Here is an 18,090-nt window from a genome sequence, read left to right as displayed (position 1 = left end):
GTAAGCGAGTGTGCCAATGACAAGAGGGGCGCGCTAAGGCCCGCCCTGCCAATGGTCGTGAAAGTTAAAAATAGCACTATGTGTAAAATGGTGCAAAAAAGAAGAAAAAACAAACTCATAAGTTGAGGGGTTTTACCTCTATTGCGAGGAACCTAGGAGTCTGTAAAGAAAAAGTGACAAACAGACAAACAAAGACATTAACACAAAGATGTAAAATCAATGGTTTGTACTCATGTACAGTGGCCATAAAGAGTGACTTTGTGGCATGACACGTGCTTGCATACCTATCAAGGGCCGTGGCCGGTATGCATGAGATGCGCAGTTGAGGTGGTGCCAAAATCCATGGTGGAGGGGCCTCAACTAGCGCTGAAGAAATATATTCAGCGCGGGCTGTTGCGTATGTGTAGTATAGCAACAGCGGATTGAGAAGGAGACTTATCGTGTCTAAGTCTATCCATGAGGTAGAACAGGTAAGTAACAAGCTACCTATAGTGGGGTGTCAGGGAATAATCCCCGAGGGGGAAAAAAACGTGAGAGCAGGGTTCCGGTGCAAGGCACCGTGACACTGCTGGCCGTGGCATGTAAATTAATCAAGCACACAACACTATGTACGAGATACAGGAAATTTTCCTCACTTGTAAAAAGTTAGATCCACGCCCCATAGAACTCAGGAGGGGGGTGGGAGCGACAATGGCACACCCTATTAATAAAGGGAAGAGAAACAAATAACATAGGAAATCGGCAACATTCTATTGGGAATAACTTTGGCGCCGGTTGAGGAATTTGCGTGCAATTTTCCAAAATTTTGGCCAGCTCCGCTCCGCTCCTTCCCTTAAAGTTTCAGGAGGATTCGTGAAGTGGGGGCTGAGAAAAAAGGGGGGTCCCAAAACGTGTTTTCCCCATGTTAATTTCCATAGGATGGTCTGACAAGTCTACAGCCCGAACCGCTGAACGGAATAACGCCAAACTTTGCAAAATTGTAGGGACTGGTACGCAGATGTGCCTTTGCTATGTTTGGTGAAAATAGTTCCAGTGGTTTTTATGAAAATTAGGTTAAAAAACACATATATATCTATATGAGCTTACGGTTCCGCGCACCGTACGCGTACATGCGCGTACCCTTACGTGCGCGAGCGCGATCCTGATTGGCTGGCAGTCGACTGTCAACATTCCGTGATACGCATGGCGTAAGCGCACCCGGAAGCACCGAGCGCATACGATATAAGTGCGAAATATAGTTAGTACAACTAACTATATAGGAGCAATTCCAATGGTTATGTATGAGTGAAATGTCCAGCTAACTATAACACCCCTAAAACGTATAGTTTTTTGAGTGAATTTTAAAGGTTTTGAAAATGCTAATTCCTAACTATATAAGGCCTGAAACCTATGTTTTTTTAAGTGAATTTCAAAGGTTTTTTAAATGCTAATTCCTAACTATATAAGGCCTGAAACCTATGTTTTTTTCAGTGAATTTGCAAGGTTTTTTAAATGCTAATTCCTAACTATATAAGGCCTGAAACCTATGTTTTTTTCAGTGAATTTCAAAGTTTGTTTTAATGCTAATTCCTAACTATATAAGACCTGAAAGCCCACCAGGAATCTCCAGTATGCGCCAGGGGACTGCATTGCAGAGAGGTGTAATGAAGCCACGCCCCTTTTTACACCTCTCTGCAACGCAACCCTCGTGCATGTTTGAAGAGGGGGAACTAATTCCCCTTGCATACTGGGGGCCCCTTGGGCCAACAAGCCCACCTGGAACCTCCACTATGCGCCAGGGGGCTGCATTGCAGAGGTGTAATGAGGCTATGCCCCTTGTTACACCTCTCTGCAATGCAGACCCCTGCCGCGTTTGCAGAGGGGGAACTAATTCCCTTTGCCTACTGGGGTCCCTGGGGGCCAACTATCCCACCAGAAGCCTCCAGTATGCGCCAGGGGGCTGCATTGCAAAGAGGTGTAATGAGGCCACACCCGTTTTTTACACCTCTCTGCAACGCAGCCCCCGTGCATGTTTGAATAAGGGGAACTAATTCCCCTTGCATTCTAAGGGTCCCTGGGGGCCAACTAGCCCTCCTGGAACCTCCAGTATGCGCTAGGGGGCTGCATTGCACAGAGGTGTAATAAGGCTATGCCCCTTTTTACACCTCTCTGCAACGCAGGCCACTGGCGCGTTTGCAGAGGGGGGACTAATTCCCCTTGCATACTGGGGGTCCCTGGGTCATATCTGCCCAAACACCGATATTCCGAACAATTGAAAATGACTTTTCTTGAGAAACATTTGGATTTGGATTATCATGTCCTATACTTTGGAATTTTTGAAAGACTGACTTTGAGGATGCTATAAATTACTCAAGTCTGCCCGAATTGTGTGGGTAAAATTGATACCTAGTCACTTTGAATAAGAATGTACCTACGTCTCGTCTAACATTTGGAAGAAATATCTAGTTATATGACAACAGGATACCGACATAACTTGAAGGAAATAAGAACGCCCTGAAGAAGTTCTGTTGTACAGAACGAAACGTTTCGGCTGGCTGTGGTACATAAACTTAAGGAAAATAAAAGCATTTGAATATACACCAAGATTCAGCGCTTCAATAAGGACTCTAAGTGATGTGATTTGATTGGACTTATTGTGCAAGTGGTGCTGTGTCAAACTTTGGAATATTCTCCACTACTCTCTACTACTTACTTCTCCTTCTCCACTACTCTCAAATACTCACTCTCTACTACTCATTCTCTACTACTCTACTACTCTCTGCTACTCTCCTCTACTACTCACTCCCTACTACTCACTATCTACTACTCTCTACTACTCACTCTCTACTTCTCTCTCTCTACTACTCACTCTTTACTACTCACTCTCTACTACTCTCTACTACTCACTCTCTACTTCTCACTCTCTACTACTCTCTCTCTCTACTACTCACTCTCTACTACTCACTCTACTACTCACTCTCTACTACTCTCTACTACTCACTCTCTACTACTCTCTCTCTACTGGTCTCTACTACTCTCTCACTCAGAGGTCGCTCCCACTCGCTCCTCCTCGAGCCCTGCCTTCCAGAAATAGCTCAGCTGCATAGCGCCTGGTATCACTTGTTCATAGCGCTCCAGTATAGCGTCTGGTATCGTTTTGCTTTACTTACCAATTTTAATCTGCATTTGCCTGGTATCGTTTTCCAGGGGAATTAAGTTAATTTATTCATTTGCTCTGTGCTCCTGCTTAGTGGCAACTTTGCTGACTGCTCTATTAACTGCGCGTGGACTGCATTTTGGTTATTTTTAGATCGACTGTGCCCCTGCTTAGATTCTCGCTACCCCACCGCCATTTTGCTGTTGTTGTTTGCTGTTTACCTGTCCCCGTGTCTCCTCCCCGCTCCCGCCTCCCAAGCTGACCCTCCCACACACTAGCATCGAGCTGCAGACCCCGTCCCCCTCTGCCTCTGTGACCGTCTGGCTCTCTCACTCAGAGGTCGCTCCCACTCGCTCCTCCTCAAGCCCTGCCTTCCAGAAATAGCTCAGCTGCATAGCGCCTGGTATCACTTGTTCATAGCGCTCCAGTATAGCGCCTGGTATCGTTTTGCTTTACTTACCAATTTTAATCTGCATTTGCCTGGTATCGTTTTCCAGCGGAATTAAGTTAATTTATTCATTTGCTCTGTGCTCCTGCTTAGTGGCAACTTTGCTGACTGCTCTATTAACTGCGCGTGGACTGCATTTTGGTTATTTTTAGATCGACTGTGCCCCTGCTTAGATTCTCGCTACCCCACCCCCATTTTGCTGTTGTTGTTTGCTGTTTACCTGTACCCGTGACTCCTCCCCACTCCCGCCTCCCAAGCTGACCCTCCCACACACTAGCATCGAGCTGCAGACCCCGTCCCCCTCTGCCTCTGTGACCGTCTGGCTCTCTCACTCAGAGGTCGCTCCCACTCGCTCCTCCTCGAGCCCTGCCTTCCAGAAATAGCTCAGCTGCATAGCGCCTGGTATCACTTGTTCATAGCGCTCCAGTATAGCGCCTGGTATCGTTTTGGTTTACTTACCAATTTTAATCTGCATTTGCCTGGTATCGTTTTCCAGCGGAATTAAGTTAATTTATTCATTTGCTCTGTGCTCCTGCTTAGTGGCAACTTTGCTGACTGCTCTATTAACTGCGCGTGGACTGCATTTTGGTTATTTTTAGATCGACTGTGCCCCTGCTTAGATTCTCGCTACCCCACCGCCATTTTGCTGTTGTTGTTTGCTGTTTACCTGTCCCCGTGTCTCCTCCCCGCTCCCGCCTCCCAAGCTGACCCTCCCACGCTCCGCCCCCCCCACTATCCATTTATGGACAGATGGACCCACGCGCAGCGTCCACGCGCTACGGCCACGCCGAAGGTGCGCCAAAGGTAAGCCCGTCTACGCCCGTCCGCGCCTGGACCGCGCCCAGCGCCATAGCCCCTGGTGCTCGTAATGTCCACCCCTCCCGCATTACTTACAATGCCTCCACCCTCCTAGCCCTTAACCCCGGCCGTTTCCCCAACTGCGTCCAAGCCGCCCCTGGACACACCCATGGACCCTTTTCCTGCAACTCCTGCAAGTTCGACAGCACCAAGAACAACTCCTCATCTACAAACACACTACAGATATCCAACCCCAACCACCTACAATGCATCCTGCTCAACACCCGCTCGGTCCACAGGCACGCCATTGACCTCTGGAATCTACTAGACACCATCTCTCCGGACGTCGCCTTCCTAACAGAAACATGGATGAACGCCACATCAGCCCCAGACATCACCATTGCCATCCCGGAAGGCTATAAGATCATTCGCAAGGACCGTACCGGCCACACAGGAGGAGGCATCGCTATCGTCCATAAGAAATCCATCCGCATCTCAACCAGCTCAGACGTCAATCTCACCAACTCTGAACACCTTCACTTCCAGATCCACACCGACCCCAAGACCACACTCAGAGGCACCCTCCTTTACAGACCACCAGGACCCCGTGCACAATTCAGCGAAGACATCACGGACTTCATCACTCCACACGCGCTCCCCTCCGAGGATTACATCCTTCTGGGAGACCTCAACTTTCACCTTGAAAAGAACAACGACCGCAACACCACCACCCTTTTGGACAACCTTACCAACCTCGGACTTAAACAACTCGTCACTACCCCCACCCACATCGCAGGTCACACACTCGACCCTATCTTCACCTCCAGCAAACATGTGTCCTTCAGCCACACCACAGCTCTCCTCTGGACTGACCACAGCTGCGTTCACTTTACCTACAACAAGCCCACATCCAACAATCACCCCCAACCCACTCTGCAAAGAAACTGGAACAAAATCACCATCGACCAGATCTCCTCATCGCTTCTTCAAAAACCCCCAGCCCACTCCTCTAACCCAGACCAAGCAGCCACCAACCTCACCCAATGGTTATCCAACAGCGCCGACATCCTAGCACCTCTGAAAAAACGACAAATCAAACTAGGCAGCAAGAAGGCCTCCTGGTTCAACAATGATCTTAAGAAATCCAAGAAACTCTGTCGCTCCCTTGAGAAGGCCTGGAAAAAAGACCCAACCACCAGCACCAAGGACGCCTTCAAAAACGCCACCCGCATACACCATCAACTGATCCGGAATGCCAAGAAAGCCGCTTTCAAGGACCGACTAGATAACAACGCCCACAACAGCAAGGAATTATTCAACATCGTAAAGGAATTTACCAACCCCTCAGCCAACTCCAATGACATCACCCCCTCTCAAGCCCTCTGCGACTCCCTAGCCTCATTCTTCCACAACAAAATTGCAGACATCCACAACAGCTTCGACAACCGTCCCAAAGACCAACCCACCCAACCCCCTGCAATACCCCCACCCCCCCTGAACATCCTCAATGACTGGAAGCCAATCTCCACGGAGGACACTATCCGTCTGATGAACTCTATCCACTCAGGATCCCCCACAGACCCATGCCCTCACCACATCTTTAACAAAGCAGACTCCATTATAGCACCGCACCTCCGAGACGTCATCAACTGCTCCCTCAACTCCGCAACCTTCCCGGAAAGCTGGAAACATGCCGAACTCAGCGCCCTCCTGAAGAAACCCACAGCCGACCCCACCGAACTCAAAAACTACCGCCCTATCTCGCTCCTTCCATTTCCGGCCAAAGTCATCGAGAAAGCGGTCAACAACCAGCTCGCCGCATTCCTCGAAACCAACAAATCCCTCGACTCCTCACAATCCGGCTTCCGAGCCAAGCACAGCACTGAAACCGCCCTCATCGCAGCAACAGACGACATTCGAACTCTACTGGACAATGGAGACACAGTCGCCCTCATCCTCCTCGACCTCTCCGCAGCCTTCGACACGGTCTGTCATAGCACCCTCTTACAACGCCTCAGAAACATCGGAATCCAAGGAAAAGCACTGGAATGGATCACCTCGTTCCTCACCGGAAGAACACAGAGAGTTCGCCTCCCACCATTCAAATCAAAAGCCACTGAAGTCATCTGCGGCGTACCACAAGGATCTTCACTCAGCCCCACCCTCTTCAACGTATACATGAGCCCCCTCGCGGTCATCGCACGCCAACACAACCTCAACATCATCTCCTACGCCGACGACACTCAACTGATCCTATCACTCACCAGAGACCCTAACACTGCCAAAACCAACCTGCATGAAGGAATGAAAGAAGTAGCCGAATGGATGAAGCACAGCCGTCTGAAACTGAACTCAGACAAAACAGAAGTCCTCATCCTAGGCACCTCCCCCTCCGCCTGGGATGACTCTTGGTGGCCAGAGGCCCATGGAAAAGCACCCATCCCGACGGACCAGCACGGAACGTGGGCGTCATCCTGGATTCCTCACTCTCGATGAACAGACAAGTCAACGCCGTTTCTTCATCTTGCTTCAACATTCTTCGCATGCTCAAAAAAACATTTTGCTGGATCCCCACCGAAACTAGAAAAACAGTCACCCACGCTCTGGTCACGAGCCGACTGTACTACGGAAACACACTCTACGCCGGTACCACCGCCAAACTCCTGAAAAAACTCCAACGCATCCAGAACGCCTCAGCCAGGCTCATATTAGACATCCCGCGTAAAGAACACATCTCTGGTCACCTGAAAAACCTCCACTGGCTCCCCGTCAATAAGAGGATTACTTTCCGCCTCCTAACCCACGCACACAAAGCACTCTACGAAATCGGACCCGAATGCCTCAACACACGACTGTCCTTCTACACCCCCTCCCGCCAACTACGATCTTCCAACCTAGCCCTTGCCACTGTACCTCGCATCAACAAAACCACCATGGGAGGTAGATCCTTCTCCTACCTGGCAGCTAAAACCTGGAACTCACTTCCCACTCACCTTCGCCTTACTCAGAACCACCTAGCATTCAGAAAGCAACTTAAAACGTGGATATTTGACAAGTAATTCCCCACCCTTATTCCAGCCCCTTGAGACCCTCTGGGTATGTAGCGCGCTATATAACTTTATTGACTTGACTTGACTTGACTCTACTACTCACTCTCTACTACTCTCTACTATTCTCTCTCTCTGCTACTCACTCTCTACTACTCACTCTCTACTACTCACTCTCTACTACTCTCTACTACTCCTCTTTACTACTCTCTACTACTCACTCCCTACTACTCACTATCTACTACTCTATACTACTCACTTTCTACTACTCTCTCTCTACTACTCACTCTTTACTACTCACTCTCTACTACTCTCTACTACTCACTCTCTACTTCTCACTCTCTACTACTCTCTACTACTCACTCTCTATTACTCTCTCTCTACTACTCACTCTCTACTACTCACTCTACTACTCACTCTCTACTACTCTCCACTACTCACTCTCTACTACTCTCTCTCTACTGGTCTCTACTACTCACTCTACTACTCACTCTCTACTCCTCTCTACTATTCTCTCTGCTACTCACTCTCTACTACTCTCTACTACTCACTCTCTACTACTCACTCTTTACTAATCTCTACTACTCACTCTCTTCTTCTCTCTACTACTCACTCTACTACTTACTCTCTACTACTCTCTACTACTCACTTTTCTACTACTCACTCTCTACTACTCACTCTGCTATTCACTCTACTACTCTCTACTACTCACTCTCTGCTACTCTCTCTACTGCTCTCTACTACTCTCTACTACTCACTCTCTACTCTCTATTACTCACTCTCTACTCTCTACCTCTCTCTACTTCTCTCTCGACTAGTCTCTACCTCTCTACCGCTACCTCTCTACCTCTACCTCTCTACCTCTACACATCTAACTCTCTACCTCTCTCTACACGCACACATGTACACATATATATATATGCATATGTATGCATATGCATTTATATATATGTATGTGTATGTATATATATATATATATATACATACATATATAAACATATATAACCTGTATATCTATATAAATACAAATATAAATGCATGCATACATATACATATATGCATACAGATGCATGCTATTTACATGAAAGTTTAAAAAACACTAATAAAAGCAAAGCTAAAAAGCCACCTCATTACAAACAGAATGGCTTTAACTTAAACGAGGGCGAGATCTATTGCATTTTCAATGCTTGTTTACTTTGGTTCCATCAAGAAGGCATTCAGATGTGTCACACATTTGCCATAAATTCTGAATGTTAGCACTCTAGTTGCTCCTTAGATCACTGTAGTAAAGCTACTGCTCACCAGGGAAGTCTGCTGCTGGTATTCAAAGTGCATGTTTCAGTCTGCATGTCAGAATTATTTTAATGAAATAGAAGAGGATTTGAGAAGTCACTCAAAATGATCCCTAATTTTTCTTTCTGAAGCATTAATCATACTTTCTATGGCAAAATATACCCCCTCATTGTGTTCCTTTTTAAATTAAATGTTTTCAGACTTGCCACTTTATTCCAAACAAGATGACTTCAGGTGTGACATACATTTGTCATAAGTAAGACTGTTAGCGCTCTTGTTGTTCTTTAGAACACTCTGGGACATTCTGTCATTGGGCTATACTTGGGCTACATCTGGGTGATATTTGGGCTACATTTAGGCTCTTTTGTCTCTGGTGGCCATCTTGAGAGACTGCATGTCCGCATTTTTTAATGAAATAGAAGAGGATTTGAGAAGTCACTCAAAATGTGCCCTCATTTTTCTTTCTGCAGCACTAATAATAATACTTTCTATGGCATAATATACCCCCTCCTTTTGTTCCTTTTTAAATTACATTTTTTAAGAGTTACCACTTTATTCCCATCACGATGGCTTCAGGTGTGCTATACCTTTGTAATAAGTAGGACTGTTAGCGCTCTAGTTGTTCTTTAGAACACTCTAGGAGGCTGCAGTAGAACACAAAGGAATCAACTGACAATCTCTGTCCTTGTTGGATGTACATGTGTAACTGAGAATGTCAGACTTCATTCTCACATGACTGAGAAAGATAATGTGAATTTACAGAAAATATGCTTTCAGTTTAGCTTATAGATCCCCTTCCAAACCACTGTGGGAAAATCATAAGATATTAGTTTTCTTTCAAACATGATTCATGATATCACAGCAGAAGGCTTTTTCACATGGTAAAATCACCTTAGAACACAATTCCTAAAATGAGTATGGTACCATCAACAAATGATTTATAATGTAACTAAAGTCCTAAAACCCTCTATTAACTACAATGCTTTTTAATGAGGTGCTATCATGTATATTGGTCCCAAGATGGCTGCCAACACTTCTTGGATGAAGTGCTGACAGCCAATCAGATCAGATGTGTGGTTAGGCTCCGCCCAGATATATATATTTTTTTGAACCTAAATTACTCAAAATCCACTGGAGCACATATCTTGAGACATAGCAAAGGCACATCGGGCTACCAGCCCCTACAATTTTGCCAAGTTTTGTGGAAATCCATTCAGCCGTTCGGGCTAAAAGTGAGTCCAACCACCTATGGAAATTAACATGGGGAAAACATGTTTTGGGACCCCCTTTTATCTCGGTCCCCGCTTGACGAATTCCCCCCAAACTTTCAGGGAAGGAGCGGAGCGCAGCGAGGGAAATTTAGGGACAAGTACAGGCAGATTCCTCAACCGGCGCCAAAGTTATTCCCAATAGAATGTTGCGGATTTCCTATAGAAAACAATCCTAACTATAACTACCTACTGGCGACCGCCAGTAGGTAATATATAGAGATATATATATATATATATATTACCTACTGGCGGTTGCCAGTAGGTAGTTATAGTTAGGATTTTTTTCAATGCAAAATCTTAAAATTCTATTTGGAATAACTTTGGCGCCGGTTGACGAATCTGCCTGAAAACTTCCTCAAAGTTGCCTCGCGGAGCTCCAGTCCTTCCTTGAAAGTTTCGGGGGGATTCGTCAAGCGGGGGCCGAGATAAAAGGGGGGTCCCAAAACGTGTTTTCCCCATGTTAATTTCCATAGGACGGTCGAACTCACTTTTAGCCCGAACGGCTGAATGGATTACCATCAAACTTGGCAAAATTGTAGGGACTGGTAGCCCGATGTGCCTTTGCTATGTCTCAAGATATGTGCTCCAGTGGATTTTGAGTAATTTAGGTTAAAAAAAATATATATCTATGGCAGCGCCCCGGTATGCACACCGGGGAGCTCTCCGGGTGCGCCACCCGAGGTGCGCACGGAAAGCTGATTGGCCCTCGGGTGTCTGTAAACATTCAAAACAGTCCGGAGCGGCCGTCATCTTGTGTCTCGGTAGGATCGAGACATAAGAGGTGGAAAAACAAAAGGAGTAAATGACCATAAGGGGGCAGTGATAGACCCCCCCTGACCCCCTAGGTTTGATGTGGGGGCCATAAAAGGGCCCAGTAGGGCAAAAAAAAATGTTTTTTTGATTTGCGCGGGGGGAGCGCCCGGTACGGGTACCGGGGAGCAGACCGGGGAGCGGACCATGTGGAAAAAAGAATGACAGAGTGTTTAAAAATGTAGCCTTTTTTTTTATAAATTGGAGGTAGTTCTAAAAAGAACTGTTTTTTTCTTCTTTTTGTTGTTTTATATTTTTTTATTGTTTTTCTGAACATTTTAAACTTTTTTGGGGTTTTCTGAACAGCTTTATATTTTTTTTGTATTTTTCATGGGGAGAAACGAAAAAACCAGGGAATTGAAAATGGCTCAACAGGAGCAAAAAAAAAAAAGACAAAATTAGGGTTTAGTGGGGCATTTGTGGTTGTCCCCAGCAAGGACGATGAGCTTTACGCTCTGTACTCTGTAGGAGATGGTCTTCCCACAATATTTACAGGTTATACGGAAATCCACAAACCGTGGCTGAATGCAAGGCATCGTCTCTCTTGCCTTTTGTCCCGATGGAGTGCGTTGCTTTCTTTTTGAGGTGGTGCTTGTATTTTGGGGAGGGTTTCTGGCCAGTTCCCTCATCTCTGCAGCAGAATAGTTTATTGGATGCTAGCGCTGCATGTGTCTAATCATTGTGTTGTGTCCGAATGAATATTTTTTATTCGGGTTCCCCCTAGAAAGTTCCATGCCACAGATTAGGCAAGTCACCTTGGCTGCATTTACTTTTTTCTTCCCCTCTGGGATCGAAAAAAGTCCCATATAATGTGTGGTCTTGGCTGGTATGGGGTATTGTGTTCTTCAAGCCATCTTCTCCTCCCTTCCTCCTCCTCCTCCTCCTCTTCCTCCTCTTGTTGACCACCAATGTAATCTTGAGGTGGTCCTCTTGGTGGTTGTAGTGGTGGTGGTGGTGCAGATGCACCAGCTGCTGCTGCTACTGAAGCCATTATATAGATCAAAAAGGTACAGAGAGGTACAATGAGGTCTTCCTCAGTCAAAGGACAAAGTCAGAATAAGGAAAAAAGGTGGGGTCTTTCATCATTTGGAAAAAAAAAAGGCCTGAACCAATGATAAGTGTTATTTTCAGGTCACAAGACCAGGGATTTCATCATTATGAAACTAAAACTGTTCTGCACCAATTAAAAGTGTTATTTTCAGGTCACATGACGGGCGCGCTTACGCGACGCGCACCCGGGCGCGCCCCGGTTCGCGCTGCGTAAGCGCGTCGGATGTTTACGTTGCGCGAGCGTATTCGCTCGAGTGCTTCCGGGTGCGCTTACGCCGTGCGTATCACGCGGACGCGGCTACGCGATACGTCACGATCATGTTTTCGTTCGCGACATTGGCGCTAACGGGACGCTTCCCGGTTCGCGCACCAGGGTGCTTCAAACGTCTACGCTCTCCGGGGCGCTCATCGGGGCGCACCCCGGGAGCGCTCCAGGGTCAAAAAATAAATACATTTGTTTAAAATACAAATAAAATATAGGATTCAATCATTTTCAAAAATATTTCATTTCATAGCTATAGACATTTGCTATTAACCAAATTTTGAAATTCAAAGAAAAAAGCATAGGTTTGGGGCCTTATATATAGTTAGGAATTAGCAAAACCTATGAAATTCACTGAAAAAACCATAGGTTTCACACCAGTTATAGTTAGGAATTAGCATTTAAAAAACCTATTAAAATCACAGAAAAAACCATAGGTTTCACACCAGTTATAGTTAGCTGGAAATTTTACTGACATAAAACCATTGAAATTCCCACGTTATAGTTAGTTGGACTCACTATAACTTGCGCGTGTAATGCACTGCTGATGACGTCACATATTACATCACTCATGACATGGTCAGTGACATCACTCATGACATCACTCATGACACCATCCAGTGAATGTGTGTCTTTCTGAAAAATAAATATGTTTTATATATGTATATGTAATGGTCGATGGAAGAATAAATGTTTAAATACGTGTTTTAATGAATGTTTACAAAAAATAATTGTGGAGTTTCACTGCTCTTGAATCACAAGCAATGATTGGTGGATTCAGATAGTTGAAAACTAAAATTTAGGGTGCATGGTTGTGTTTTGTGAAAGAAGCAATTTTAATGGTTAAGAAAAAGTCATTTAAAGAAACATTTCATCGGATAAGCTGGTGTATTGAGAGGTCAAACATCCTTGCTTAGTTCATTTGCAACATTGTAGAATAAACTTTTGAACCTGAGAGTTAAGTAAGGAGGGAGTTGCTATGGTAACAGATAGAAATGGCTGAGGGGGGAAGGGTGTTGGTTTTAAAATAGTGAGGGAAGAGTTTTGATTGGTTGAAATGAGGCATATCTGTGTAGAATTAGAGGTTTTCTGTGCCAGTCATGGTTGCAGTGTGTGGAGTGCATACCTTTTGCTCTGCTAAAGAAAAATTGGTGTGTGTGTCTGACATTGTTCTCTATCTCCCAAAGCATTTGTAAAGGTAAGAAATGATTCATTTCCTTGATCCTGACTCGGAGACAGCAGCACACAAGGGAAGGCGAAACAGATCGTTCCAAAGGGCGGTGCCGGCTTCTTTTGCCCATTGAGGCTCTCTGGATTGTCACTGCTAACTTAACAGCCACTGACCACAGTACCACCATCCCTGAGGCCAACATTATTACAATTAATCTCTCACTTTTCATGAACCATTAGACAAGTGTATTCCACACGTAACCGGTGCACCTGACCTGAAGATCCTTGTACCCGGACTGGGTTGGAATTATCACCAGTCGTGGGGGATTATTCTGCCTTTGTCCATTTGGATTGGGCCCTGAAGATTTGGAGTGTACTGCACTCCAATGAAACACGTGTCGGCTGGAGCAATAAACAATATTGCGGCATTTACCAACTGCCCTCTGTTGTTGCTGTAAATCAAGAACAAAGAATTTATTACAGTTCTATATTACTTTGTGGTTACGCAGGTTTTCTCATATTCAAATTATATGTATATGTTTGCACTTTACATTGTTTAGGGGTTGTACAGGTCACCCCTTCTCCTAGCTGCACCACCTTAACACATCCACTGTATAGACCATTCCAATTACCCAGTGGTGCGCATAGTATCTCTTCAGCTAAGTACCCAAACTTTCAGGGAAGGAGCGGAGCGCAGCGAGGGAAATTTAGGGACAAGTACAGGCAGATTCCTCAACCGGCGCCAAAGTTATTCCCAATAGAATGTTGCGGATTTCCTATAGAAAACAATCCTAACTATAACTACCTACTGGCGACCGCCAGTAGGTAATATATAGAGATATATATATATATATATATTACCTACTGGCGGTTGCCAGTAGGTAGTTATAGTTAGGATTTTTTTCAATGCAAAATCTTAAAATTCTATTTGGAATAACTTTGGCGCCGGTTGACGAATCTGCCTGAAAACTTCCTCAAAGTTGCCTCGCGGAGCTCCAGTCCTTCCTTGAAAGTTTCGGGGGGATTCGTCAAGCGGGGGCCGAGATAAAAGGGGGGTCCCAAAACGTGTTTTCCCCATGTTAATTTCCATAGGACGGTCGAACTCACTTTTAGCCCGAACGGCTGAATGGATTACCATCAAACTTGGCAAAATTGTAGGGACTGGTAGCCCGATGTGCCTTTGCTATGTCTCAAGATATGTGCTCCAGTGGATTTTGAGTAATTTAGGTTAAAAAAAATATATATCTATGGCAGCGCCCCGGTATGCACACCGGGGAGCTCTCCGGGTGCGCCACCCGAGGTGCGCACGGAAAGCTGATTGGCCCTCGGGTGTCTGTAAACATTCAAAACAGTCCGGAGCGGCCGTCATCTTGTGTCTCGGTAGGATCGAGACATAAGAGGTGGAAAAACAAAAGGAGTAAATGACCATAAGGGGGCAGTGATAGACCCCCCCTGACCCCCTAGGTTTGATGTGGGGGCCATAAAAGGGCCCAGTAGGGCAAAAAAAAATGTTTTTTTGATTTGCGCGGGGGGAGCGCCCGGTACGGGTACCGGGGAGCAGACCGGGGAGCGGACCATGTGGAAAAAAGAATGACAGAGTGTTTAAAAATGTAGCCTTTTTTTTTATAAATTGGAGGTAGTTCTAAAAAGAACTGTTTTTTTCTTCTTTTTGTTGTTTTATATTTTTTTATTGTTTTTCTGAACATTTTAAACTTTTTTGGGGTTTTCTGAACAGCTTTATATTTTTTTTGTATTTTTCATGGGGAGAAACGAAAAAACCAGGGAATTGAAAATGGCTCAACAGGAGCAAAAAAAAAAAAGACAAAATTAGGGTTTAGTGGGGCATTTGTGGTTGTCCCCAGCAAGGACGATGAGCTTTACGCTCTGTACTCTGTAGGAGATGGTCTTCCCACAATATTTACAGGTTATACGGAAATCCACAAACCGTGGCTGAATGCAAGGCATCGTCTCTCTTGCCTTTTGTCCCGATGGAGTGCGTTGCTTTCTTTTTGAGGTGGTGCTTGTATTTTGGGGAGGGTTTCTGGCCAGTTCCCTCATCTCTGCAGCAGAATAGTTTATTGGATGCTAGCGCTGCATGTGTCTAATCATTGTGTTGTGTCCGAATGAATATTTTTTATTCGGGTTCCCCCTAGAAAGTTCCATGCCACAGATTAGGCAAGTCACCTTGGCTGCATTTACTTTTTTCTTCCCCTCTGGGATCGAAAAAAGTCCCATATAATGTGTGGTCTTGGCTGGTATGGGGTATTGTGTTCTTCAAGCCATCTTCTCCTCCCTTCCTCCTCCTCCTCCTCCTCTTCCTCCTCTTGTTGACCACCAATGTAATCTTGAGGTGGTCCTCTTGGTGGTTGTAGTGGTGGTGGTGGTGCAGATGCACCAGCTGCTGCTGCTACTGAAGCCATTATATAGATCAAAAAGGTACAGAGAGGTACAATGAGGTCTTCCTCAGTCAAAGGACAAAGTCAGAATAAGGAAAAAAGGTGGGGTCTTTCATCATTTGGAAAAAAAAAAGGCCTGAACCAATGATAAGTGTTATTTTCAGGTCACAAGACCAGGGATTTCATCATTATGAAACTAAAACTGTTCTGCACCAATTAAAAGTGTTATTTTCAGGTCACATGACGGGCGCGCTTACGCGACGCGCACCCGGGCGCGCCCCGGTTCGCGCTGCGTAAGCGCGTCGGATGTTTACGTTGCGCGAGCGTATTCGCTCGAGTGCTTCCGGGTGCGCTTACGCCGTGCGTATCACGCGGACGCGGCTACGCGATACGTCACGATCATGTTTTCGTTCGCGACATTGGCGCTAACGGGACGCTTCCCGGTTCGCGCACCAGGGTGCTTCAAACGTCTACGCTCTCCGGGGCGCTCATCGGGGCGCACCCCGGGAGCGCTCCAGGGTCAAAAAATAAATACATTTGTTTAAAATACAAATAAAATATAGGATTCAATCATTTTCAAAAATATTTCATTTCATAGCTATAGACATTTGCTATTAACCAAATTTTGAAATTCAAAGAAAAAAGCATAGGTTTGGGGCCTTATATATAGTTAGGAATTAGCAAAACCTATGAAATTCACTGAAAAAACCATAGGTTTCACACCAGTTATAGTTAGGAATTAGCATTTAAAAAACCTATTAAAATCACAGAAAAAACCATAGGTTTCACACCAGTTATAGTTAGCTGGAAATTTTACTGACATAAAACCATTGAAATTCCCACGTTATAGTTAGTTGGACTCACTATAACTTGCGCGTGTAATGCACTGCTGATGACGTCACATATTACATCACTCATGACATGGTCAGTGACATCACTCATGACATCACTCATGACACCATCCAGTGAATGTGTGTCTTTCTGAAAAATAAATATGTTTTATATATGTATATGTAATGGTCGATGGAAGAATAAATGTTTAAATACGTGTTTTAATGAATGTTTACAAAAAATAATTGTGGAGTTTCACTGCTCTTGAATCACAAGCAATGATTGGTGGATTCAGATAGTTGAAAACTAAAATTTAGGGTGCATGGTTGTGTTTTGTGAAAGAAGCAATTTTAATGGTTAAGAAAAAGTCATTTAAAGAAACATTTCATCGGATAAGCTGGTGTATTGAGAGGTCAAACATCCTTGCTTAGTTCATTTGCAACATTGTAGAATAAACTTTTGAACCTGAGAGTTAAGTAAGGAGGGAGTTGCTATGGTAACAGATAGAAATGGCTGAGGGGGGAAGGGTGTTGGTTTTAAAATAGTGAGGGAAGAGTTTTGATTGGTTGAAATGAGGCATATCTGTGTAGAATTAGAGGTTTTCTGTGCCAGTCATGGTTGCAGTGTGTGGAGTGCATACCTTTTGCTCTGCTAAAGAAAAATTGGTGTGTGTGTCTGACATTGTTCTCTATCTCCCAAAGCATTTGTAAAGGTAAGAAATGATTCATTTCCTTGATCCTGACTCGGAGACAGCAGCACACAAGGGAAGGCGAAACAGATCGTTCCAAAGGGCGGTGCCGGCTTCTTTTGCCCATTGAGGCTCTCTGGATTGTCACTGCTAACTTAACAGCCACTGACCACAGTACCACCATCCCTGAGGCCAACATTATTACAATTAATCTCTCACTTTTCATGAACCATTAGACAAGTGTATTCCACACGTAACCGGTGCACCTGACCTGAAGATCCTTGTACCCGGACTGGGTTGGAATTATCACCAGTCGTGGGGGATTATTCTGCCTTTGTCCATTTGGATTGGGCCCTGAAGATTTGGAGTGTACTGCACTCCAATGAAACACGTGTCGGCTGGAGCAATAAACAATATTGCGGCATTTACCAACTGCCCTCTGTTGTTGCTGTAAATCAAGAACAAAGAATTTATTACAGTTCTATATTACTTTGTGGTTACGCAGGTTTTCTCATATTCAAATTATATGTATATGTTTGCACTTTACATTGTTTAGGGGTTGTACAGGTCACCCCTTCTCCTAGCTGCACCACCTTAACACATCCACTGTATAGACCATTCCAATTACCCAGTGGTGCGCATAGTATCTCTTCAGCTAAGTACCTGTTCTTTGTCTAGAATTAAGTAAGGAGGGAGTTGCTATGGTAACAGATAGAAATGGCTGAGGGGGGAAGGGTGTTGGTTTGAAAATAGTGAGGAAAGAGTTTTGATTGGTTGAAATGAGGCATATCTGTGTAGAATTAGAGGTTTTCTGTGCCAGTCATGGTTGCAGTGTGTGGAGTGCATACCTTTTGCTCTGCTGAAGAAAAATTGGTGTGTGTGTCTGACAT

The sequence above is a fragment of the Lissotriton vulgaris genome, chromosome 4_1 (assembly GCF_964263255.1).
Source record: "Lissotriton vulgaris chromosome 4_1, aLisVul1.2, whole genome shotgun sequence".
Classification (NCBI taxonomy): domain Eukaryota; kingdom Metazoa; phylum Chordata; class Amphibia; order Caudata; family Salamandridae; genus Lissotriton; species Lissotriton vulgaris.
This window is presented reverse-complemented; position numbering follows the sequence as displayed.